The sequence below is a fragment of the Palaemon carinicauda genome, chromosome 1, assembly GCF_036898095.1.
Source record: "Palaemon carinicauda isolate YSFRI2023 chromosome 1, ASM3689809v2, whole genome shotgun sequence".
NCBI classification, from domain to species: domain Eukaryota; kingdom Metazoa; phylum Arthropoda; class Malacostraca; order Decapoda; family Palaemonidae; genus Palaemon; species Palaemon carinicauda.
In genome coordinates, this window is record NC_090725.1 from 298,598,787 (window position 1) to 298,614,127 (window position 15,341).

Sequence of the window (15,341 nt, forward strand, 5' to 3'; positions counted from 1 at the left end):
AAACAAGAGAACTCGAACCTAAGACAGTGGGAAACATTACTTAATTTTACTTTGATGGCTGCTTTTCCGGTCCCATATAGCAGGGGAACCCCACTCTCTACAGGACCTCCACTGTCGTTTTACCTTGTTCGTTCAGAGTATTTAACGTTCCATATCGCGTATTGTTCATTTACTGTTAAATTGTCACTGTCAGAGGACTCATGTAATAAGAAAGTCTTCAGTTTCCTCTTGAAAGCCTCAATGTCTTCAATCATTCGAATGTTTTTTATCTTACTTACAAAAGACAATGGGTTACGGTCAGAAAAAAAAACTATACGACGAGATGGATTATCTATATTAATCTTATATACAAGAGATAATTAGATTATTTATATACGAATCAATATTTTTTAAGCTTCCTTTTCCACTGTACATCTAGGAACTGAGGCGGCTTCAGTTTACTTGAATAAGAAATCTGGTGTAGTATATTATCATCACCGGTCTGCATCAAAACTGCTCCTACGGCCACATCACTAGCTTCTACTTTGATAAACAGCTTGTCGGATTCAGATTCCTTCAAAAGGAAGACTTCAAGACAAAACTTTGATAGCTTCAAAGGCAAGTTGATGATCTGTCTACTGGCGCCAGTCTTAGGGCTGGCGATATTAATCAGAAGTACAGCAACTTCTGAAAAGTCTGTACTGCCTTGTTTATAGGAGTAGACAATAATGTGATGCATGCAACTATCATACTTGGGTGCAATCATTCCGCTCCCGACATCCATGACCCAAGTTACAAAACTTTTCCCAATGGTAGTTTTCTGCCAGGTCTTTTCTAAGGCGAAAAAACAGGTCTCACGTTCTTTTAATGTTCTTTCCAATTACTATCGTGGACCAATGTCACCAATGACAACATTTCTCAACTGAAACAGAACATTAAAAGGTTGAAATGTTTCAACAGCATCAGTCATTTCAAAGGGAATAACAGTATTGAAATTGAACTACAGATATGATAAAGGCGGAAGCCTTCTTAGCATTTTCTGTCAAGGGTACTTTTAAAGTATTTTGATAAAACTTAAAGTTAAAAATTTGGCATTTTTAACATAAAAATGAAAACTTTTAAATGATTAGTGTCTTAAAGGGAGGCAGAGTTTAACTTCCGTTAAACTTTCGGGACTTGAGACTAACCTTGTTTTTTTTTTTTTTTTTTTTTTTTTTTTTTTTTTTTTTAAAGATGCAAGGGTGAGGCCCATGAGTTGGTCACTGTTCTGCCAACCCATTCTGGATAAGAAACTACCTCTCGTTTCATGGCTTCCTTTTTGTAAGGAGGTAATCTGTGTGGTCTCCAACACTGGATTAGTCCCTAGTGCCAATACCACATTGTGAAGCCACAGTTGATGGTAGAGGTACATCTGAAAAAGTAATATCAGCCAAGCCTTTTCAAGCTGGGAACTTTATGCATGAAATGTCCTGCAAGATTACAGTGTCTTGGACGCTGATTATATGTATATATGGTCAATCCCTCAGATATTGTATTATCCCTTGCATCTACCATTCATCAGTGACTTTTAAACCTAAGTTATGGTTATTAAACAAGTAACCGGTGAGTGTTAGAAAACCACATAGGCTACAATAACATGAACGACACCACTGACTGGAAGCTCACCACTCAAACGAAACACCATAAGGTTATCATCGTGGCAAAGCAGATGGCAAATATAGCATATCCATAAGAAAATATACGTTATAATAGTACATACATATACCAAAGGCACTTCCCCCAATTTTGGGGGGTAGCCGACAACAACAAGAAACTATAATAGTAACAATAGGAAATATATAGGAGAAAGAGTTGGGTCCACGCCAGTTTTTTGTCAGCCATAGAAATCCTGAATTTTATCAAACTAAGCCCGATGCAAATAGATGTAGAGTAATATCGAAAGCACCCATCTATTTTACATGCTACAATATCAAGCTGCTCAAGATCAGAAAATAATTATCTATACAGACATCTCAAGAACAAAAATAGCCTTATCAATGGACAGTGTGGAGATAGATTGGGATTGATTACTTTAATCCGAAAGGTCTGGAAAATATTGAATGGTGGACAAACCAATTTTTTTTACACTGGAAAGCAGATAATGAATGTATATATAATCTCATGGTTTAGTGACTAGTATACAATAGCATAGAAATCATCTTAGTATAGCACTCCTCGCGTATTTTTATAGAGATGAAAGTGAATTGACCGAAGGAAGGAAACAAAAGGAGATTGAACAAGGAAATAAAGACATTTTAAGGGTGACGTTAAAAAGAAAACGCTGATTACTACTACTACCATTGTCGGTTCATATGGAATAATGCAAGGTATTATTTAGCATCCGTCGCTCGAAAAAACCTTAAATATATTAACCCTACGTCTGTTACAAGGTATTTTGTTAAGTATTTATTATAGTTATTCAATATTTTAAAGTATAACATAAAAATAGTTGAAACTGGTAACTTGAAATGTGTATTTTCTGTCTTTATTGTAAGGTATTTGGACCGATGTATGACGGTTTTGCCGAATAGGGTAAAAGACCGTAAAGGGACATATAAAGCTTATAGGAACGTAAAGGTTAAAGGTGTCTGGTTTCAGTTCCAGTTTTATCAGAATAGATGCTCACCAAAACGTCAGCCGGTGTGACGGTCTGAACGATCCCTCGGTCTCAGAATTCTTCTTGACATTGTATAATGGTTCTTTTCCGCCCTTAGCTCGCTTCGCTCGCATGAAAATAAAACATCAAGCTCGTATGTACTGGCAAGGGGTAATGTTGAGCTGCGCACGCTAACATTACAGGAAAATAAAACATCAACCTCGTATGCACTGGCAAACGGTAATGTTCGCGCATGCGCAGATTATCAAGGAGAATTGTGAGACCTGGGGATCGTTCAGACCGTCACACCGGGCAAGCCCAACCCCCGGAGTGGCCTCCCCAGTAAACAGCTTAAACGATAATTGTCCGAAGTGCTACTGTCCTCAGCGGGCATCATGTCCTCAGTGGGTCCTACCCGCTGAGGCTACATATGTTATATAGGGAAAATGCCCCCACCAGGCTATGTTGAGTTAGTGAATGGGGTCTCCCCTGCCAAGTTCCTTTCAGGCAATGGAGTCATTTGTCAGACATGATAATTGGTAATAACCTGATAACAACTTCACTCACGAATGTATGCCGAACGAAAACATTAGCAACGTTACCAATGATACACTGTGTTACCAATGATGACTGATTGTTAAGGTAATATTACCGGTTACACAATATATAAATAGTACAAAAGAGGTACAGAACCTAACAAATCCACCTAACCTAACCCAGTAGTTTACAGGTCACAAACCTCGGGTATTTACTGAGAACAGCGTTACCAACGGTACGGTAACATTACTAGCGATAGTAATGCTAGATATTTCCGTACATGTTTTAAATAATTTTTCAATATAAGTTTTACACAATATATAAAAAGTAAAAAAAGGGTACAGAACCTAACAAACCCACCTAACCTAACCTAGGAGTTCCCAGGTCACAAAACTCACGTATGTGCTAGGAATGTTAAAATAAGCAACGTTACCAATGATACACAGTGTTAACAACGTTACAAAGGCATTGCTAATGGTAGCAATGCTACGGTAATATTATCATGTATATTTTATTGAATTGTTCCATACACACTACACAATATATAAAAAGGTAGAAAAGGGGTGTTGGTCACCCCTGCATATTCCCTATATAACATGTTTAGCCTCAGTGGGTAGGTGCCCACCGGGGACACAACCCGCTGAGGACAGTAGCACTTTGGATTCTGTTGGCTTAAACTCACGGTCCTGGGTGGGCATCGATCTGCTGCCATGTGAATGCTAGGCGAACATGTTTTCCAGTCAGTAACCATATAGCTATTGTTGCTCATTTGAAAGCAAAAAATATTCCTGAAATAAGGACCCACAGGGCTTGCGAACGCAGCTCAACATGTGAACCTCTTGCCAGAACATGAGAGCATTTATGTAATGCTAATTTTGTGAGTGCACTGAGCCACAGCGGAGCAAGAACCATTAGAAGTTCTAACAAATATTCCCAGGAGCCTTTGTATATCAGCGGCCAGTGGTATTTTTCTACTTACGTACATTAACTGCTTTCAACATAAAATATAGGTTTTTCTGTTGTATTATGATGTGATTTGAATTATTTTGAGGTTAATTTCCATCATAAATGAATACTTATCCTTCCACCACCCCTCCCCCTATAGATAACAATCTGGGGGAACCTCCTTGGGAAACGGGGTTTTGGGTGGGGGAGACAAAGTAGGTAAAAACAGGGCAAAATGGAGGAAAAAACCTAAATATAACACTTAAACATATAAAAATGGACCAGTATGCAGGTATACTGCACACTGAATTCAAAATACATAAAAACACTGGAAATGGGAAAACCCGTGCCAAGAATTTTACATGAGAAAATGGCATGCAAATGCACTATATGACCAGTTATTGCACGTCACATTGTAGTTGTGCACTAACCTAAGCTTAATTTTCTGACCTAACCTGTCACTGAATATATCTGCACCTAGATGTCGGGGCTTCGCCCCCTTAACCCCCCTTTTTAGGTGGGGGCCTTGCTCCCCACACCCTATTGGTTATTGATTATCAAAATAATATTCAGCAACTTCACAACAAAAACTACGCCAATCAACACTGGTTGCTTTACTAATTTTAAGAGAATCTATTACAGTATGATGGTTCCACAATTTATGGATCCAATGATTAATAAATAATAATAGTTTCCAAGCAGGAAGATGAGTACCATCTAAAAAGGTACCTTTATAATCTGAAACTTGATACCCACATCACCGGCGTTTGTTTGTTTTAGCAATCACCACAGTAGAACTTCAATATCAAATATGCTCATCTTCCCGAAAAAGTAATGGTTTCTGACACTTAGGACACTGAACACTCAAAGGTAACACAGAATGTTGACGGAAAAAATCACATGCATATTTTGCATGTTCAGGATATGCACCACCATGATATTTGCCTATTACCCAAAAATAATCGAGCTCACAAGAGTCACACAACCAAATTTCACCATCCATACCTTTAAACTGATGGCGGAAAAGAAAATCCTTGGTCAATTAGAACCGTATTGTTTTCTGATTGGTTAACAATGAAAACGTCATAAATTGACAGCCAGTTACATAAAGTGTGACAATTTACGTCATCATCTCTTTAACTAGGACCAACCAAACCATAGTATTTTGGAGAGAATCAGGTATGTTTGTAGATGGCAGTTGTAGATTGGCTAATTGTTGAAACAGTGGCCTGAAGCACCTGTCTTTGAATGGCAAAACATCAAAAGTATTAAGTAATTCCAAAAACATTTGTTATTGGCTGAAATCAATAAGAGTTAAGCCACAAGAGATGAAACAGGTGATTTGAGTGGTTGTCGATAACAAATAAACAAATGAACAAACTCAGGATACTGATGATTGGTGTAGAAGGCAAATATTAAGACGTCATAAAATTACTTCCAATAACAGAAGTTGAAAAGTGGAGCCAACAACCAAAACAGATTGGTTCTATGCGTACGCATTGAGAAGATAGATTTACCACCTACTAGAATGAGATTTACGAAGCTTCTACCTAGTAGAATGGGATTTACAGAGCTGCCTGTGCCCATGAAAAGAATAACATTGGACAAACTTTTTCAGGTGAACTCGCTATTCCCAAAATAATGACTCGTGGGGCTTGCAAGCTCAGACCCACCGCTTGTCAGAGTTAATTTTGTGAGGTCAGCGAGCCACAGCGGAACAAAAACCGAGCTGTATGTATGATAGCGGCCACCTGCATGTATGATTACGGCTAACTTGGAATACGGCAGTGTAAGGAGTGTCGCAGGGGGATGTAAGCCCCCCCCCCCATACTCATTAGGTAGGTAGGTAAAGACACGGCTTATAGGTTTAGGTTAGGAGGAAAAGTTGAGGTTAGTTAATGTCCATTTTTAAATATAAAACTTACCCGCTGGTTATATAAAAGAGCTGAAGTCCCTGACGCCAGGGCAGAAAATTCAAATCTCGCGCTATCGAAGATACGCCAGGTGTACCAACCGCACCCTAGCGGTAGAACAGGTGGAACTACACACCAACTCCAGTTCTTCTCTCTGCCGTCATAGCTGACTGACATACAGAAGTTCGCTCTCGTGTTTTTACTCTCTTGGGAAGTTGTTTGGTGATGTACAACGTTCTTTTTTGAGTTTAAGCTATCGTTGATTAATTTTCCTTGGTTCTTATCTTGAAATCTTTTTGTTTGAGATTTTCTTTATTGTTTTTTCCCTTACTTTTTGCTTGTCGGTCTCTCACGTTAACTTTAAATGGCCGACTCCTCCCCTGCTCAGCGTAGGTGTGTTAGTGAGGGTTGTCGTACACGACTTCCTAATGGATCTATTGATCCTCATTCTATTTGTGTAAAATGTAGGGGTAAATTTTGTTCATTAGATGATAGGTGTAATGAGTGTCTTTCCTTAACTAATGATGATTTTGGTACTTACGATCGTTATGTTAGGAGATTAGAGAGAGATAGACTTAGGCGTAGTTCTTCCCGATCTGTGGATAGAACCTTACCTAATTTACCTGTTCCTAATCCTGTTCCTTCCCCTGTGGTGGTAGATCAGGAACCTACTATGAAGGACATGTTTACTGCTATTTTGTCTCTTGGTGAGAAAGTTGAGTCCTTAGCAGCCGATAGAAATACTATCTTTTCAGAGTTAAAGGTATTGAAAAACCGTGATCCTATCGGAACTGTGGAAAGTGTTTCAGTGTCTGATGTGGTACCGAAGAATCGTGACTCTCTCGGTGTTGTGACAAGTGTTGATAATGTGGTTAGTGTTGCGGAAGGTGCGTCGACTCGAGTGTCTGATGTGGTACCGAAGAATCGTGACTCTCTCGGTGTTGTGACAAGTGTTGATAATGTGTTTAGTGTTGCGGAGGGTGCGTCGGCACGATCTTGTCGTTCACCTAGCCTTAGACCTCTTTCGAGCTCTCGAACCCATGGGAGAAGTAATGTCGAACGGCTTAAGGGAACGAGAAGCATCATCAATCGTGCAGACGTCCCCTCGAACGTTCCTGTTGCCGTAGCTCAGGTCGTTCACCCTCATCGTAGGAAAGGTGAGGTTCATACGTTATCCCCGTCTTCCGATGAAGGGTCGGGGAGTGAGATCTGGCGGCGAGCGTCGAGACCGCTTAAACGCTCCCATGTTGATTCACAGCGTCGGGAATCGCCTGTGCGGCCAGGATGTAGTTCGTGGGGTTCACCGGAACGTTTCCGTTCTCCCAGCGCTTGCACTCCGGCCAAACGTTCGGATCACCGTGTTCGTGCGGATATGATTCCTTCCGATTCGGACCTTGTAACTATTCATGCACCTCCTCTTCCATCGGATTGGCTTTCTTCCCCTGAAATGCGTGGTGACATTAGTGCGAATCTTCCTTCTAGGAGTTCTGTTGATCCGAAATGGACTGCGCTTTTGTCTATGAAGGAACAACTCTCGTCGTTGATGGATTCTTATCAACCAGGTGTTGGCGTTGTGTCTGGGCGTTCGATGTCAGACCAGTTATCGCACAAACGTTCGATGGTATATGGCCTTGACGAGTTATCACTTAGGCGGTCTCCCATTCACAGTGTTCAACGCCAGGTTGATTTTGATGAGTCGCGTCAGAGAGTTTTGGTTGACCAGTTTGCGTTTTCTGGTCGCGGGGAAGAGCGTCGGCGTCGACAAGTGGACGAGACGCGGCAACAATTTGAAGTAGTGGATCGCCCGCGGCAACAACTTTTGGACGCGGCGCGTCAAAACATTGGTTTACAGCGGCGACATCCTGACTCCTTTGATCGCTCGCAGCAACAGTCCTCGGACTTTACGCGACCTCGCGGCGATCTTCAACAGTTACCTTCTGATTTCAAGCGTTCTTCTGTTCAACAACAGTTGAATTCTAAGCGGTCTAAGCAGTTGTTGGTTGAGGATGATCGTCTACATGTCCGTGTTTCGCATCAATCTACTTCTACTTCTCCCCACCAACTTGACTCAGATGTTGGCCTTGACAGGCAGTCCCATCCAGACGTTGTTCCTTCGGTTCAGGCTGCAGCTGTTGCTGCACTGCCAGAAGACGAACCAGAGGAAAAGTCGGATGAGGATAATCCTATTGAGGAAGTCTCTGAGAATGAGGAGGAGAAGCATTATCAGCATGCTGTGGACCTTCGCAAGTTTATGCTTATTTTGACTGGAATTTTCCCGGATTCTTTTACCCCTGTGGCCCCTCGTTCTCCGCCTTCTGAATTCATCTTAGGTAAAGCTACTAAGGTTCCAGTTTACACCAAGATGGTTCTTTCTCGATCTTCTAAGCGGGCCTTGAAGTTAATGGGTTCTTGGTTGGACTCCAAGAAAGCTTTTGGCAAGACGGCCTTTGCCTTTCCTCCCGCTAGGTTAGCCTCTAAATCTAGTGTGTGGTATGAGACTGGTGAAGTGTTGGGCTTGAGTTTTCCTTCTTCTGCACAAGGGGATTTTTCAAGTTTGGTAGATGCTTCTCGTCGTCTTGCCTTAAGGAAGACGAAGATTTGGTGGTCCATTCCAGAGTTCGACCATTTGCTTAAAGGTCTTTTCAGGGCCTTCGAAGTTTTTAATTTTTTGGACTGGGCTTTGGGGGCTTTGAGTAAGAGGGTCTCTGATATGACGGAAACGGACACTAGTGGTTTGGTTCATTTGATGTCCTGCTTGGACAAAGGTGTGAGAGATGGCTCCAACGAACTTGCTGCCTTGTTTACAGCTGGAATTCTCAAGAAAAGGGCCACGATGTGCTCCTTCCTCTCCGCAGGAGTGTCTCCCTATCAGAAGACAGGCCTTCTTTTCGCACCTTTGTCTAATTCTTTATTTCCTCAGGAATTAGTGGGCGAGGTGGCTACTGCTCTCACTCAGAAGGCCACACATGACTTAGTTACTCATTCGACTAGGAAAGTTTTGCCTCCGTCATTCTCCTCTCGAAAACCTAAGGAATCTTCTTCTGGGTTTTGTCCTCAGTCCTTTCGTGGGAAGCCCTCTGGGAGAGGCTCTTTTAAACCAGAAGGAAGGAAACCTAGAGGCAGAGGGGGCAAGTCCGGCCGAGGTAAAGTCTGACTGCCTTCTCCTTCAGACAGCAGTGGGGGCCAGGTTGACTCACTTTTGGGAGGCTTGGGAGAGGAATGGAGCGGACCCCTGGTCCGTCCAGGTGTTAAAGGAAGGCTACAAGATCCCCTTCCTGACCAATCCTCCTTTAGTCACAGATCCAGTGGATCTTTCGCCCAAATACAGAGAGGGTCCCAAGAAACAAGCCATGCTTCTACAGATGTCTCTTTTATTAGAGAAACGAGCAATAGAGGAAGTGCAAGATGTTACGTCTCCGGGGTTTTACAACCGCCTTTTTCTAGTACCCAAGAGTTCCGGGGGGTGGAGACCGGTTCTGGACGTAAGTGTGCTCAATGGTTACGTCCAAAACTCGACGTTCACCATGGAGACTCAGAAAACAGTTCTGGCAGCTGTGAGGAAGGACGATTGGATGGTCTCTTTAGATCTTCAGGATGCCTATTTCCACCTTCCGATTCATCCCAGCTGCAGACGTTATCTGAGGTTCATGGACGGAAACAAGGTCTTCCAGTTCAGGGCTCTTTGTTTCGGACTTTGCACGGCTCCTCTATTGTTCACCAAGATCATGCTGAACGTGGCAAGCATGCTGCATTCGAGGGGAATCAGGGCCTCTCTGTATCTGGACGATTGGCTGATAAGAGCCTCCTCAGCCGATTGTTGTTTGAAGGACCTCAAGATGACTTTGGATCTCTCCAGAGAACTGGGTCTCCTGGTGAGCTCGAAAAAATCACAACTCATTCCATCCCAGGAGATTCTTTATTTGGGGATGGAGATTCACAGTCGGAGTTTTCGGGCTTTTCCGTCGTCGGTGAGAATCCAAGCAGCCCTCCTAAAAGTACAAACGTTCCTGAAGAGAGATCTTTGCTCCGTCAGAGATTGGATGAGCCTTCTGGGGACTCTCTCGTCGTTAGAGAAGTTCGTGACCCTGGGGAAGTTGTTCTTGCGTCCTCTTCAGTTTCATCTCAACCGCCATTGGAAGAAAGGGGACAGCCTCGACAGGGATTGCATTCCCATCTCGACTTCCATCAAGTCTCATCTTCAATGGTGGAACAACGAGCCCAGACTGAAAGAAGGCTTGTCTTTACTTCAGAGGAACCCAAACCTCGTGTTGTGTTGCGACGCCTCCAACTCGGGATGGGGAGCCACTCTAGAGAAGCAGGAACTTTCGGGGACTTGGACGGTGGAGCAAACCTCTCTCCACATCAATCAAAAAGAGCTTTTAGCTATTCATCTGGCTCTCATCGGCTTCGAAAAGCAGATCAGGGGCAAGGTAGTCCAAGTCAATTCGGACAGCACGACAGCTCTGGCCTATATTGCGAAACAAGGCGGGACCCACTCTTGGCCTCTGTTCGAGATTGCAAGACTGCTCCTCATCTGGGCGGAGGAAAGGAAGGTGACTCTTTTGACGCGGTTCATCCAGGGAGTCAACAATGTGAGCGCAGACAGACTCAGCAGGAAAGGTCAGGTTCTCTCCACAGAATGGATTCTGCACCCGGACATCTGCAAGAGTCTGTGGCGGTTATGGGGTCGACCTCTCGTGGATCTCTTTGCCACCGCGAAGACCAAACGACTAGAGTGTTACTGCTCTCCGGTTCCAGATCCCGAAGCTTTTCACATAGACGCTTTTCTGATGAACTGGTCACACATGGAGGTTTATGCCTTTCCTCCGTTCAAGATCCTTTACAAAGTGATTCAGAAGTTCGTTTCACACGAGGAGACCAGAATGACACTGATAGCTCCGTTCTGGCCGTCAAGGAGCTGGTTTCCAGAGGTACTGGAATGGATGGTGGATGTCCCGAGAAGCCTTCCCATGAGACCCGATCTTCTCAGACAACCTCACTTGGCCCGAAATCATCAAAACCTCCGAGCTCTACGTCTGACTGCCTTCAGACTATCGAAAAACTCGCTAGAGCTAGAGGATTTTCGAAGAAGGCAGCCAAGGCAATTGCAAGGGCAAGAAGGTCTTCAACCATCAAGGTGTATCAGTCCAAGTGGGAGTTGTTCAGGGAATGGTGTAGAACTAACGCGATTTCCTCTTCCAGTACATCGCTTTCCCAAATAGCAGATTTTTTCTTGGACCTTAAAACTAAGCATAACTTCTCGTCATCAACTATTAAAGGTTACAGGAGTATGTTGGCGACGGTTTTTCGACACAGGAACCTAGACCTTTCTGATAATAAGGATCTACGAGATTTACTTAGGTCTTTTGATACGACCAAGATGATTCAAACGGCTCCCATCGCCTGGAATTTGGATGTTGTCCTTAAATTTCTCATGAGTGACAGGTTTGAGCCTTTACACTCGGCTTCATTTAAGGACTTAACCTTAAAAACCCTTTTTCTAGTTACCCTCGCCACTGCGAAAAGAGTTAGTGAAGTTCACGCTTTAAGCAAGAACATTGGTTTTCGGAATGGGAAAGCCATTTGTTCTTTGCAACTGGGGTTTCTGGCCAAGAACGAAAACCCTTCTCGACCATGGCCCAAATCCTTCGAGATTTCTAACCTTTCGGATTTGGCTGGCGATGAATTGGAAAGGGTTCTCTGTCCAGTTAGAGCTCTACGGTGTTATGTGGACAGAACTAAGAATCTGAGAGGTAACTCAGACGCTCTGTGGTGTGCAGTTCGGAAACCCTCGATGCCCATGTCCAAGAATGCCTTGTCTTTTTTCGTTAGATTGTTGATTCGAGAAGCTCATGCTCAGTGTGATGAGTCGGATCAGAGGCTCCTCAAAGTCAAGACACATGAAGTCAGAGCGGTAGCGACCTCAGTGGCCTTTAAACAGAACCGTTCTCTGCAAAGTCTGATGGATACAACATTTTGGAGAAGTAAGTCTGTTTTTGCATCCCATTATTTGAAGAATGTTCAGACTCGCTATGAGGACCTTTTTCCGTTGGGTCCTTTTATAGCTGCTAATGCGATAGTAGGTGAATGATCTACCACTACGTCCCCTTTTTTCCTAATACCCCTTTTCTATCTCTTGGAACTCGTTTTTTATGGTTGTTTGTGGAGATTGGGCGTCAGTCTTCCGCAATCTTTGATTTGGCTAGGTGGTCAATTTGTTCCTTGAGTGCACCCGGAACAAGGGTATTGGTTGAGGTCCTGTCATGTTATAGGTGTTTGTACCGTTTGACAGCTCCTAGAGATTTTCAGCCCGAGTGGATTACTGGATCTCTTAAGGATAGCGGACGAAATGAGGCAGAGTATCATTGCTGTCAGCTTCCTTATCAGGTGAGAACTGCTTAAGTTTATTGTATGTAACCCTTAAGTGAATTTTCTGTATGTAGCTGTCTCTGACCCGCCACCAAGGGGTGTCAATCAGCTCTTTTATATAACCAGCGGGTAAGTTTTATATTTAAAAATGATATTTTCATAATAAAATAAATTTTTGAATATACTTACCCGCTGGTTATATAAATTTAACACCCTCCCTCCTCCCCTCTAGAGACTACCTATGGTATGGCTATGAGGCATGGAAGAACTGGAGTTGGTGTGTAGTTCCACCTGTTCTACCGCTAGGGTGCGGTTGGTACACCTGGCGTATCTTCGATAGCGCGAGATTTGAATTTTCTGCCCTGGCGTCAGGGACTTCAGCTCTTTTATATAACCAGCGGGTAAGTATATTCAAAAATTTATTTTATTATGAAAATATCATTTTTAATCAACATTGGAGGAACTGGCCGCTGACATACAAAGGCTCCCAAAAACCATTAGAACTGTAGCCGACATTGAGGCCCAGTAACGTTCGGTATTGTCAGCTCACATTATCACCCATGCTGGAAATTTCCAACGTCCATTGCAGGTGTACTTCGTCACTTTCTGATAAGTATTGACTAGAAATATCCTAATTTTATATCCCTATACGTTCCTTTACGTTTTTCATTCAAATCCATGTATGATTATTCATGTTCTTAGTCCACACTCCACAACTAACCGACTTAAACTGTAGAGTAACAAGGTCTCTCACAATAGGAATGCTGGATTTTATGTGGGTTTGAATAAAGAAATGTTGGTAAACAATATAGATGCACGACAAGCTAATGTTCCTAGTGATTTTGCAGTACTCATCTTGCCACATACTTGTAAGTTACAAAAAATCATACATATGTGTCCAGTTTTAGGGGTATGTAGTTGCCTGGGAAAGGCGTAAAACTTCTTACTACTTGTCAAATCGAATTTCATTGTGGGGAAAATGCTGTATATTTTTGTCAGGATTTCAATACTATGAAGCTAGTTTTATGGTTTACGAAATATTTTTATTTAGTGTTACCTTGCCAATAGTGAAGCTGGTTGGGAAGCAAACACAGGATTGAGACTTAGCCTTAGGAAAGTAAGAGATATGTTGGCACAGTATATGGGAAGGTCTCATGTCGGGGTGTAGCCCCCAGTAGGCAAGGAAGTAAGGATATGGCTTCTAGGTTAGGTTATGTGGTATTCTTAAGTTTGTTTCCCTTTTAAAATGTAGTTTTTCAGTCGTAACTTTAGAAATTTTAGAATGCCTATAATTGTGACTTTTGTGCTATAGTAAATATTTACCCACATTTCATTACCTACCTGCTCTGACCCAACCAACTACAAAGACTTCCCTAGTTTAGAGACTTCAGGCACACAGTAATATAGGAATACAATTAAAACTCTTAATACATATGCTATCAATTTTATCTGTACAGATAATTTTGTTTATTGTGATCTTAATAAAGATATTTTGTAGGTATTTTTCATGATTTACAACATATGATATGTGTAAAATTGCAATTTCAACCGACACTGAATTTCAAATAGGAAAATATATTTGTTTTGGTACAATCACAAACCTTCGTCCTGTATATAGGATGGATAACAGTGAAGCAGGAGAATACAGCAGTTGAAACTTTTATAACGAAGTGTAAGTAGGTAGCTGGTAAGTAGGTAGTAGGTTGGCCAGGGCACCAGCCACCCGTTGAGATACTACCACTAGAGAGTTATGGGGTCCTTTGACTGGCCAGACAGTACTACATTGAATCCTTCTCGCTGGTTATGGTCCTTTCCCTTTGCCTACACATACACCGAATAGTCTGGCCTATTCTTCACTGATTCTCCTCTGTCATACACCTGACAACACTGAGATTACCAAACCATTCTTCTTCACCCAAGTGGTTAACCAACTACACTGTATTTGTTCAGTGGCTACTTTCATCTTGGTAAGGGTAGAAGGGACTCTTTAGCTATGGTAAGCAGCTCTTCTAGGAGAAGGACACTCCAAAATCAAACCATTGTTCTTTAGTCTTGGGTAGTGTCATCGCCTCTGTACCATGGTCTTCCACTGTCTTGGGTTAGAGTTCTCTTGCTTGAGGGTACACTCGGGCACTCTATTCTATCTAATTTCTCTTCCTCGTGTTTTGTTAAAGTATTTATAGTTTATTAGGAAATATTTATTTTAATGTTGTTACTCTACTTAAAATATTTTATTTTCCTTTGTTTCCTTTCCTCACTGGGCTATTTTCCCTGTTGGGGCCCCTGGGCTTATAGCATTATGCTTTTCCAACTGGGGTTGTAGCTTAGCAATTAATAATAATAATAAAGCAGGGAAACCCTGATCATCTGCTTGCTCACTGAGTACACTAGTCACTTTGATAGCAGCCATTGGTGGGGACAGCCATTCTTTCACTGGCTGGAGACTTTGGCAGATTTTTGCTCTCCAGCTTATTTTCTTCCTGTACTCTTGGACACTTGTGTCTGGTAATGACACCACAGCATCTTGAAACATTGACAATGGGTTTGATACATGCTTATATGTTTCCTACAACTCGATCGGCGGGCCAAGCCGCCAAAGGTGAACATAGGACTCTCACCTTTCTCGTCCTTGAGTCAGACATGTCTGAAGTCAGAAGGAAGGGTATCGGAAGGAACATGCTCATCCCTAAAGGAATACATTATCCTTCTTTGGAGACACGCGCTCGCGAGCAACATGTCTCTTAGCAAATGTTGTTAAATCAGGACTCCCACCTGATCACTCACTCTCACCTGAGCTTGCTAGCTCTTCTAAGAAATTGCATATTTGTTCCTACACTTGATACAAACTCTCATTCTTTACTATAGGAAATATTCTAGCGCGAGCTGGAAAATACGGCAGAAAACCTTAACAAGGTCGTTAACGACCGGGCCGGTAGTTATCCACCTGTTAGTGGTGGGGGACT

At 42.5% G+C, this 15,341-nt stretch overlaps 1 protein-coding gene across 2 annotated transcripts in view; it reads left to right on the plus strand.

Annotated features, from left to right (window-relative positions):
- The first annotated feature begins 2,268 nt into the window (after positions 1-2,268).
- rswl (roswell) overlaps positions 2,269-15,341 on the plus strand; it is a 120,196-nt gene continuing 107,123 nt past the window's right edge. Inside the window, exon 1 of one of the 2 annotated variants that reach the window (XM_068392739.1) lies at positions 2,269-2,408. The gene's annotated coding sequence lies outside the window, so the exon portion shown is untranslated. Of the gene's footprint in view, positions 2,421-15,341 lie in introns of both variants that reach the window. The other variant, XM_068392746.1, reaches the window with a different exon arrangement.